We start from the raw sequence: 11,659 nt of genomic DNA, 5'->3' as shown, positions 1-11,659 counted from the left end.
AAAAAAAAAAAAAAAAAAAAAAAAAAAAAAAGATGTGACAAAGAGCTTCAGGGGCTCACAAAGTGTATACTTTTAAGAGTTGGAGGAAGTTAGAGTTGTGAGAACAATTTAAGGACTGCTGAACTCAAGATAATTTTTGACATTGGCAATATAAGATGTATATTGGATTAATGGTACATGTTGCCTAGATAAAAGTGAGTCTGGGAAAAACTTCTACTTTATAAAATTGGTATTTGGGTTTTAGACTTACCTGATTAAGAGATCAAAGATCCTGAGATTCAAGTGGTCTGTTGTCTTTGTACTTCAAGGAAAATTGGAAAGGTTTGAATGTTATTCTAATACCCTCAACAAGTTATTTTATGTCTTTCCAAATTTAAGCTTTACTGTAGTGATACTTAGTTACTAGCTCTGTGATCTCCATAAATTGTTTACCCTCTGTTCCTCATCTATAAAATGGGGATAATAATAGTGCTTATCTCAGGATTGGTATGAGGATTAAATGATGTAATCCTTATAAACCAATCAGTACACTGTGTAAAGCAATAAATGTTAGCTGTTTTTATTATATTATTGTTGGTAGAAAAATCAAGCTCTTTAATTAATGTTCATAGAAGAGTCTTTGTGATTATGAGATTTACCAGGTGAAATCAGTGTGCAGAACTATGTTTGGAGGTGTGATTTAAATATCATGGGGTGCCCGCTTAGTTGTCCTATAATAATATGCCAAAGAGATAAAGAAGGTTGAATTCAGAGCGGAGGGCAAAATACTCTGTCCTGTTCTCTCAATTAATTAAAACAAAAAGATGCATGTTAATATGGGTTTGTTAGGTGTTCTATTCCAATCACCTGTGCTGTTTTAGAAAGTATTATAGATTTATATACTGTGAGGGAAATTTTTTCTTTTCAAAATTTAGCAGGTGAAGGCTATCCTTATTGTTACCTGTGTTTAGATTAAAGTGTGTAACTTGCTTAGAAGATCCCAGTGATGTAGGGGAAAGGTGTGGGATTTAATGAAAAATTATGTAGTGTAAACCTTTATGCATAGGAAAGATTGTCTAGTTTGCTCATCTTGTGAAAATTACAGGCTTGTTTTCTTTGATCTTCTTTCCCCATAAATAGCAAACTAAAATTTGGAAAAAAAAAAATGGAGGATGCTTTTGGGATATTTTTTGGGAAAATCCTGGAGTTAGTTGCATCAGCAAGAGGAGTATACTATTAAGTGTGTTTTGTTATTAACTGTGTTTTACAGGTTAAGAATCTATAGTGTTGAGAAGTTTCTCTACTATCAGCAAAGATTAACAGCCACAGCTGGATTCTTTGCGGGGTGGGGGCGTAGGGGGGCATCTGCTTTGTGAAAAGAGCTTTGAAGAAGCAGAGCCTGCACCATAAAAAGGAAACGGTTGCTCTTCTAGACATAACAAAGCATCTGAGTGAAACTAGAAATGTGGAAATCCATATTGTTAATTTCAACTACAAATGACTTTACTTTTAGAAACTACAGGTTCATAGTCAATAAAGTAGAGAAAGAAATAGAGAATATGATGTTAATTTCAACTACAAATGACTTTACTTTTAGAAACTAAGGTTCATAGTCATAAAGTAGAGAAAGAAATAGAGAATATGAATAACCCAGTGTAATGATATTGCATCATTTTCTTGGTGATTGAAACCCCATAGTCCATAACAGTGAAAGTCATTTTGGATTTAGGCTCCTAATAAGATTATCCAAATTATGTTTTAAAAAAAAACAACAAAAAACTACAGCACAACAAAAAATCTTCTTTCATTCTTGGGGGAAATTCTCATGTTATACTATTAAAAATTAGCTTAGAAAACGATAAACTTTTTTAAAAGATACTTTAGAAACATTGCGCTCCTCCTCCCCCTTTTTCATCAGTTCTGGGGGTTGAACCCAGGCCCCCACACATAGGAGGTAAGTACTCTGCCACTGAGCTGCATCCCCACCTCTTCATTTAATATTTTATTTTGAGATAGGGTCTCATTAAATTGCCCAGCTGGGCTTGAACTTTGATCCTGCTCCTCCTCCAGCCTCCTGAGTGGCTGGGATTACAGTTGTGTAATCAGCAACATTGCCTTTCTTTGCAAACAAGCTGAAACAATATTTCTCTAAATTAAATGCCTTCTTTTTAGCCACCAGTTAGTACCCTGGATGTGTGTCCAGAGAAAGAAATGGGGGCAGATTTGATCTCTTTCATTTGTTTTGACAGAAAAAGAATATTTGTAAAATGTGTTAATTTGATGTATGATTGAATCTAAATTCTGGATGTTTTTTCTCATACCATGGGCAACTGTGGAAGTTGTACCTTAATTTACAAAGTTTTCTACTGAAATACTAAAATGTTTTGTTATCTTTACAATGTGGAGCATCAGAGTTTTTTTTTTTTTTACTGACTTCTGTAGTCTAATTAAGTGGCTATTATTGGTGAGTTTTATTAAACTTGTTTGTTTGTTTGTTTGTTTATTGGTCTTTTGGAGACAGGGTCTCGCTATGCAGTTCAGGCTGGCCTTGAGCTCACTTTATAGCCCAGGCTGGTCTCAAACTCGCAATGATCCTCCGGCCTCAGCCTCCCCAGTGCTGGGATTATAGGCGTGTGCCACCACGCCTGGCGAGTTTTATTAAACTTACTAATGTCCTAACAATTCAAGAAGCAACTGTTCATATACTGTATGTTTCCTTGGTTTGGTTTCTTTAATGGACATTATCAATATCCAAGAAAGTTTTCCATTCATCATCTAATCAGTAAATGGAATGAAGTTAGTAGACACTGTTTCACTAAAGATTATGTTTGGCTTTTGGTTATGATTCCCAGTGCCTCCATAGTACTCCAGTGAATTATTTGTTGACTGGGTCATTTAATGCAGATCAACAATGATTTCCTAACTAAAATAGCTTGTCAATTTGATCCTGTTGTTGCTTGGGGGTAACATAGAAAGTGCCCGAGGCAGCAGTTAAAATACTGTCAATGAGCATGTGCCGAGTCATAGCTCTCCTGAGTAGTTCTGAGGTATCTAACCAGGAAACAGCAGAAATTCTGGCACTTTGACGTTACGGAAAGATGACTTCTGAGGGCACTCTGTTGAGACTGAACTTTAACAGTTGTAATGGTGTGAGTAGAGGAAGCGTGTACAAGGAATGTGCCATTGGCAATGATTTGTGCCTTTCCCTAAACCCAGTTTCCTATCTGTATTTTGAGTTAGTTTGGCTTATTGTGTCTACAATCAGACAGTGAAACCTTTTGATACCCACTAGGCCATATGTTTATGTCAACCTCTTATGACCCAGTGTTCTTGTAGATAGTGAATGAGGGTATTTAGTTCTGTAAATAATTTTGCAAACCTTTGTCAAGTTTTTGCTGTTATCCCCATTGCGGTTTGCGTTGAAATACAGGAATATTTAGGTCATGATCTCGCCTTGAAGAAGTTTGCAGTTAAGTAAACAGTATGAAAAATAACACATCCCTATTCTCAGGGAACCAATAGCCTTAGTGAAGTTGAAACTAAATTTGAGACCATTAAATTAAAATTTAAGAATATATTTTTATTTGTTCTTACAATGCTTACTTATTGTGTGTTGACTATTTACCAGGCACTATGCTGGATGTTAGGGATTAAAGAAGATTAACCTCCCTAGTGGGGGAGATAGATTTATAAATGGATAATTATAATTCAGTGCCATAAATATAGCTATAGAGATAGTCCTGGGTATTATGGGGGTAGAGAGGAGGGGTTTCTGTGGAAGGTGTAGATCCTTTGTAGAACAGGTTATACTTAAAATTGGGAGGAGAACCTGCCTACCGTGAAATGGGTATTCAGTTTCTCCCTGCATGTAAATTTGGTACTACTTTTTCTGATAGACCTTTACATTTTTTAATGTTTTAAAGAATAAAAGGATCAGCCAGTGGGGTGGATGGGCCCCGGTGCAGAAGGTTGGGCTGGAGTTACTGTAAGTTCAGTGCATGGGAGAAGAGGAGGTTTTAGAGCTAGATCATAAAGAAGTTGGAATATTATGCTGAAGAGTTGGCACTACTGGAAGAGAGCAACAATCTTTTTTTTTTCTTTTTTGTCATTTTGAGACAGGGTCTCACTATGCAGTTCAGGCTGGCCTTGAGCTCACTTTGTAGACCAGGCTGGTCTGGAACTCACATCAATCCTCCTGCCTCAGTCTCCAGAGTGCTAGGATTATAAGTGTGTACCACCACACCTGGCTAAGAATCTTATTTTCATAAATAAATTTTATATATATATATGAAATGAGATATACTGTATATCTGTGGTATTAAAATTTTACAAGAGGGATGATTCAGGGGATAATGTCTTAAAAGACTCCTCAGGGGGTAAGAATGAAAAAAGTTTAAACCCTGCAAATGGCAAGAGAGTGACTTGGTCAAATTTAATTCTTTTCTGAATACGTACATAGAAGGATACTTTGAGTTCTGCCTGAGCCCTAGATTATGTTCTCTGTTTTTTGTTTGTTTGTTTTTTGAGATGGTGTCTCTCACTATGCAGTTTAGGCTGACCTTGATCTCACTGTATAGCCCAGGGAACTCGCGGGAGTCCTGCCTCAGCCTCCACAGTTCTGGGATTACAAGCATGAGCCACCAAGCCTGGGCGGGTATGTTCTGTTGTAGGTGGAAGAAGTTACTGGTAGCCAAACAAAACCACAGTCAAATAGGAAAATGTGTTCATAGTGAATGACAACTCAGTATGACAGAAGATTGTTAGGAAGGTGGGAGTGATCCTTGGAGCAGAGAAGAAAAAGTCAAAGGAAATGAGTGTAGAAAAGGCCATTGCTTTTATCAGATAGATCATTGATGGCATTTGAGAGAATGACTGATCCTCCCCCCACACACAATTTGCTTCTAAAGCATTTCTTAAGTATTAACACTTTGTTTTTATAAGTAATAAAACCTTCGAAATCTTGAGTTTTTTCCCAGGTTAGTAGATCAGTTCAAGATGTTGTTTTCTTGGGAAGAATTTGTTTGTTTATGACAGGACAACAGTGTACTACACTAAACTTATTAAGAGCCAAAGTTCTGGTTTTAGCCTTGTTACCAACAGTCTTGTGAGCTTGGTAAAGTTATTTAAATTTTCTGAGCCCTGGTTTCCTCGTTTTTAAAATGTGTGTTTTAAGTTGGGAACAAAGGCAGCTCCCCATAGTCCCAGCTATTCTGGAGGCTTAGACAGGAGGATCCCAAGTTCAAGGACAGCCTGAGCAACTTTATGGGACCTTGTCTCAAAAATAAAAATAAAAAAAATTTTAAAAAACCTCGGGTGGAGGGAGATGGAGAGTTGATGATCCAGCTTGGTGTAGCTTGCCTAGCATGTGTGAGGCCCTGAGTTCAAACCCCAATACTGAATGAATGGATGGATAAATAAATAAATATATTCCTGTGCTTTCTAAGATTCTGTTATAAAATGACACTGATATTTGTAAGGCTTAGTGGCATTATTTGTGGACAAGTAGAATCTGCTAGTGACCACAAGACAGTTGTCTTCAAGATTACAGATGTTGAATACCTTCTAAAATTGTTTAAGGAAAGAATGAGATGTTACCTCTTCTAGTGTCATAACTTCTAGATTTCAAATTTGAGATCAGATTTTAAATGTGCCATTTTTCAAGTGTTCTGCCAGTGGTATAGATCCCCATTGCTGAGGATGTAGATTTAAAATAAAACTCAATACTAAATTATTTTGTCCTTTTTTTTGTCTTTTTGAGACAGGGTCTCCCTATGCAGTTCAGGCTGGCCTTGAGCTCACTTTGTAGCCCAGGCTAGCCTGGACATTGCAGCGATCCTCCTGCCTCAGGCTCCTGAGTGCTGGGATTACAGGCGCTATATAGTCACTTTTGCACCAATCACTATTAATGACCATGAGATGGAGTTAGTTGTCAGTGGGAAGGATGAACACCAGCAGAAGATGCCGGGAGGGCAGTCATTAAAGACCAAGATAACGTATTCATCTAACTTATGGCAGACTTAGAAGAGCTTTACCAGGTATAGTTATAAAACAAACTGAAATAATATTTTCTAGAGAATTCGTTCTGTCTGTTTTAGTTAGTTGGGGTATTTTCCTTTTCTTTTTTAAAGCCATTCCTAAAGTAGCTGAAGGTGAAATTGGTACCTGATCCTTACCATGTTTGCTTTCCTTCCCAACAAGAGCAGATATCTCTTTCCTTTCCTTTCTTAGTGTTGTAGTTTTATTATCCAGTTAATGTTTTCAGTCTTGTTTTCAGTTTAAGGCATACAGAGCTAGTGGTGTTAGGCTGCTAACTTTTTACGTGGGAATAAACAACACAAAACCTTTTTATCTATTCCTGGCCCTAAGATTCCTGCTTTGAGCTACAGAGAAAAGGTGAGGAGGGACATTTGAACAAATAGATAAAATTAGTCATTTGACCCAGATTGCGGCTTTTCCAGTCTGCATGGATAAAAATTATCCTCCACTTTACATAAGCAGGTGACTTTTTTCTTATATGCTAATTTTCTTTATGTACCATGGCAGAGAGCTAGAGATTTGCAAATCGTGTAAGTAAATTGAAATAAATCAGGTGACTATTTCTCTGTATCATCTTACAAGTATGGCAGTACCCAGAGGGTGCAATTATCAGGTGATTGTCTCATTGCATATCTAAGTTAACAATCAACCTGGTGCCGATTTTTTTTATTTAATTTTTTAGTATGTATTTGCAGTATATAATGATTACTTTCAGTGTGGGAAGTTGGTACATGTACATACCTTAATTCTTTATTCATCATTCCTCCCAAACTAAGGATTTTTCTGTTTACTTCAGCAGGGCTGGACATTTAGCAATACAGATATGGGAGAAATTTGAGCATTATTAAAAGAATCCAGAAGCTACAAAAGTAGGCAAGTTAAAGTAGGTGGCTGGGCATGGTGGCACACGCCTGTACTGTCAGCACTTGGGAGGCTGAGGCTGGGGGATTGCCACAAGTTTGAGGCCAGCCTGTGCTACTTAGTGAGTTCAAGTCTTGCCTGAACTTCCTGGTGAGACCTTGTTTCAAAAAAAGAAAATAAAAGTAGGCAAATAACATGGGTACTGTGCAGGAAAAGCGGTACATGTATTTGTACTTGGTTTGGGTTTGAATTGCCTCAGAATTATGTGAGAACCTTTTACCATGTTTAATTGGTTGGCTTCCTCTATGTTCATTTTCCCAGGCTGTCTGTACATTGTATAATTAGTGTTAGTGTGCACTTAACCAGCTGTGTATTACTGCCACAGTTCAAAGTAAACATGGATGTGTATTCTTTTAAAAACACAAAGTAATTAATTAATAACATGGCTAAAATGTCATTTCAATCAGATAGAAATTTTAGAAAGGTACAACAGTTGGTTTTAGGGACTCTTTGCAGCAGTCATGAGGACAGATATTGTCAATCAGTAAAGCACTTTCTTTATTAAAACATTCCAGTATTGGTTCAGGCTGGCCTTGAGCTCACTTCGTAGCCCAGGTTGGTCTCAACTCACAGCGATCCTCCTACCTCAGCCTCCCAAGTGCTAGGATTACATTATTATTATTTTTTTTTTTTGCGTTTTTGAGACATGGTCTCACTGTGCAGTTCAGGCTGGCCTTGAACTCCCTGTGTAGCCCAGGCTGGTCTCAAACTCACAGTTATCCTCCTGCCTCAGCTTCCCAAGTGCTGGAATTGCACGCGTGCGCCACCATGCCCAGCCTGAATCATAATTTTAAGCAATTAAAATTCGGGCCAGTCTTTTTATCCCAGTACCTGAGTATTTTTTCACTTGTGTTTTAAGAAAAGCAGTTTAGAAGAACTTTCAGAACAAAGCAGTAGCAACCTGAGGAGAATAGCATTTAAAGTATAAATGAACAGTAGGTTTAAGAATTTATTTTATATGCCTTTTTTTTCTTTTTGAGACAGGGTCTCACTATGCAGTTCAGGCTGGCCTTGAGCTCACTTTGTAGCCCAGGCTGATCTCAAACTTGCAGCGATCCCCCTGCCTCAGTCCTGATTCTGTATTCTTAATGAGAGACTGTATCTATTTAAATCGTGACTGCCTGTCATCAGCTGTGGGCGAATTATTTTACCTCTATGTGCTTCACCGTCTTCTTGTATAAAACAGTATATCTAGGAATAGTAGTGGTTTGTGGGGATTAAATGAATATATTTGTAAAGTCTTAAAATTGTGCCTGGCACTATGTAAATCGGGTTATCATTATTATCAGTTTCTGTGTAAGTTAAAAAAGTAGAGAATTTGTTAATTTACAGAAAATAACTAGTGGCTTTTGTATGATTGTTGATAGATTTCAAATGTGTGCTGTCACTAGAAAAAAGTTTTTTTCATCAACTGGGTTTTTTTTTTTTTTTTTGAAAAATTCATTTAAATTCTAAAATGCTTTCCAAATGTAAATTTCCTTCAGCACATAAGATAGGTTGGTCTGTTTTAACTCTGTCTCTCTGTTATTAAAGTAATATGTTTATTGTAGGTATTTGGAAAAATACAGAAATGCTTGAAGGAAAAGAAGTTGTTTGTATGCAAGGCGTGGTCGCACACATGCCTGTAATCCCAGCACTTAAGAGGCTGAGGCAGGAAAAGTGAGCTCAAGGCCAGCCTGAACTGCATAGCAAGACTGTCTGGGGGCGGGGGGGAGAAGTTGTAATCTACGACTCACAGATTGCCACTGATAATATTTTGGTATACTATTTACAAGTCTTTTTACTTAGATTGTGGAGCTGTTACTAGAGCTAAGATCATAGCTGGATGTGGTAATACATGCTTATAATCCTGTCACCCTGGGAGACTGAGGCAGGAAGATAAAAAGTTCAAGCATAGCCTGAGCAACTTAGTGATTTGGTATAACCCTTTCTCAAAATAAAATAAAAGTGCTGAGGATATAGCTTAGTACAAAGGCCTTGTTGAATTCCCAGTACCACAAAAAAAGAAAAAGTAAAGAGAATCATGGTCACACTACATATTTACAATTTTGTATTGTTTTTCCAATAACATTATAAAAGTGGATTTTGGCTTTTTTAGAGGGGGTACTGGGAATCAAACACAGGACCTTGTGCTTGCCAGGCAGGCACTGTGCCACTGAACTATATCCCCAGCCCCTGGCATTTGTTTTTGAGGAATTTTTTTATTTATACAAGTCTAAAGGTGTACCTGAAAAGAATTACAGAGTTGGAAGATACTTTAGAATACATCTAGTCTACTATCTCTTTATAAATGGGAGAATTGGGACCCAGAGAAGCCAAGAGGTTTGTTCAAGGTCACACAGCCAGTTGAGGACTGAGCCAAAGTTTGCTGTTTCACTGCTTTTACTAATAATATTTGTCCAACTAAATGTCTTTTGAAAATGGAGGAAGTGTTCTTATAAAATCAAAGCAAAACAAATTAAGAAATAAAAAAACTTTGTAAGTGAAATCAGGGATAGCACATCTGAAAAACCAGAACAGTGTATTTCAAATACTCTGTTGGTTAGTACATGGAAGTGACTCCTGAGTTTTCTGATTTAATGTCACAAGCTACATGGCTTTTGGTGAAGAACAACTCAGTTTTCCATGTTAAATTTAACAGTTTTGAATATTTTAAGAATATGTACTGGGCTGGGAATATAGCTCAGTGGCACAGTACCTGTCTGGCAAGTGCAAGGTCCTGAGTTCAATTCCTGGTACCAAAAAAAAAAGAATATAGGCCCCACTGTTTTGTTTTTTGAGAAATGTTACATCTCAGCAATGATGTGTCTGTAAACTATTTTTTTTTTTTTTTTTTTTTTTTTTTTTGAGACAGGGTCTCACTGTGCAGTTCAGGCTGGCCTTGAGCTCACTTTGTAGCCCAGGCTGGTCTCGAATTCGTTATGATCCTCCTGCTTCAGCCTCTGATCCTCCTGCTTCAGCCTCCCGAGTGGTGGGATTACAAGGGCACACCACCACGCCGGGCTTAAACTATTCTTCTGTATTAGCATTTTATGATTTCTGCTTTATCTACTGTGGGGCTGTTTCTACAGAACTTGCTGAGATTGAGTTTTGATTAAATTTAGATTTACAGTGTTAAGAAATTTCTCAATATCAACTCACTGTTCCATATAATAAGTTTTGCAAGCTCTCCAACTATAGAAGGAACTTCAAGTTTTAAAGCTTGTGACCATTTTGAAATGCTAATACTTAAAACAAAATTCAATGTGAATCACATGTGTAACTGAAACATATACCAGTCAAACCTGAGCTTGAGACAGAATAGAAATATTCCATTCTGGAAGAAAAATAGTTTTTTGTGGATATTTATCTTGGGTTGAGAATTAAGGGAACATTCTCAAAATAAGACTCCTAAGACACATTTTCACAATTCTGTGACCAAGAACATGACTCAAGCCGTTATTCAAACGAAATTCTAAATTACTGTAGTTTTTTTTTTTTTAAGTAAGTTATAGTCGGGCGTGGTGGCACACACCTGTAATCCCAGCACTCAGGAGGCTGAGGCAGGAGGATTGCTGCAAGTCTGAGGCCAGCCTGGGCTACAAAGTGAGTCCAAGGCCAGCCTGAACTGCATAGCAAAGCCCTACGTCAAAATAAATAAACAAACAAAGTTATCCTAATACAGTCACAGAAGCTGATGACACTATGATTTGTGTCCCCCAATTCACTGCTCTGTTTTTTCCAGTACCAAATAATTCCTTCGTTAAACTCATTTTTGGTAAATAAGCCATTATTTCCCAAAGGGTAGTGATTTCTATATGTAGTACAAAGCCCTAAGAAATAGATTTTAAAGTCTCAAATATTGGTTAGTGATTGGAAATGGTTGAAATCATCACTCTGTATATCTCAGGCCACAACTGGATATATATATATGAAAAGGGCGGCTGCTCTGTGTTTGCTCCCTAGGCTACAATATGAGATATTAAGTTCACTAAAAATCAACTGACAGCTAGTGAGTTTTATTAGGTTAGTTTAAAAAAGAGCGGTTCTATTGTCAACCCAACCATTATATTACATAGCTTCATAAAACGAAGTAGTTGGAATTCAGACCTAAATGGCTGTAGCTGGTAAGGAAATAGGTCACACACAGATGCTGGTTTACTTGATGCAGTTGAAACCAGTATCTGCAATACTGTAAATCACTTAAAGTACCTCAGCTAGAAAGACATTAAAGTAGGGACATTATAATGTTTAACTAAATAGGTGCTGAGAATATAGTTACCAACATTTATTAGCTTATATGTGGGCAAATTTTAAATAATTAGTTTTTATACCTTGATTTCCTTTTCCTGTTAAAGTACATGCTTATTCTTAGATGACAAATCAGAGTCAATCTCTGTATTGGTCTCTTTTTCTGAATACTTGAAAACAAATGCTTATAACCACTGTGGCACATCTCCACCCACTGACACATTGAATATGATGAATGTCAAACGATGGTGTGTCTCATTTGCTTCTTTAGAGCCTAACAGTCCCAAGCTGGATGCACAGTGCTTGTTGTTGTGTTGAATGTTCCTAATGCTAAGTCTGTACATGATGGTAACTCAAAGAAAAAGACTGTCATATATGTTTCCAGATCCCTACTCCATCATGCAGTGGAAGAATGTATGTGAGAGAATGCTTAGAGTGATATTTAGACAATCTCCATGGTAGTGGCTTTGTTTCCTTTTTTTTTTTTTTTTTT

The 11,659-nt window shown here is 37.1% G+C and overlaps 1 protein-coding gene and 1 pseudogene across 1 annotated transcript in view; both read left to right on the top strand.

Moving 5' to 3' along the window:
* Nucleotides 1-11,659, top strand: part of Nlk (nemo-like kinase) — a 145,294-nt gene that overhangs the window by 5,419 nt on the left and 128,216 nt on the right. The gene's annotated exons all lie outside the window — the stretch shown is intronic.
* The window catches only part of LOC102026975, a 37,021-nt pseudogene continuing 36,391 nt past the window's right edge, over nucleotides 11,030-11,659 (top strand).

This window comes from Chinchilla lanigera, unplaced genomic scaffold, assembly GCF_000276665.1.
Source record: "Chinchilla lanigera isolate Chin_1 unplaced genomic scaffold, ChiLan1.0 scaffold00080, whole genome shotgun sequence".
Classification (NCBI taxonomy): Eukaryota; Metazoa; Chordata; class Mammalia; order Rodentia; family Chinchillidae; genus Chinchilla; species Chinchilla lanigera.
This window is presented reverse-complemented; position numbering and strand designations above follow the sequence as displayed.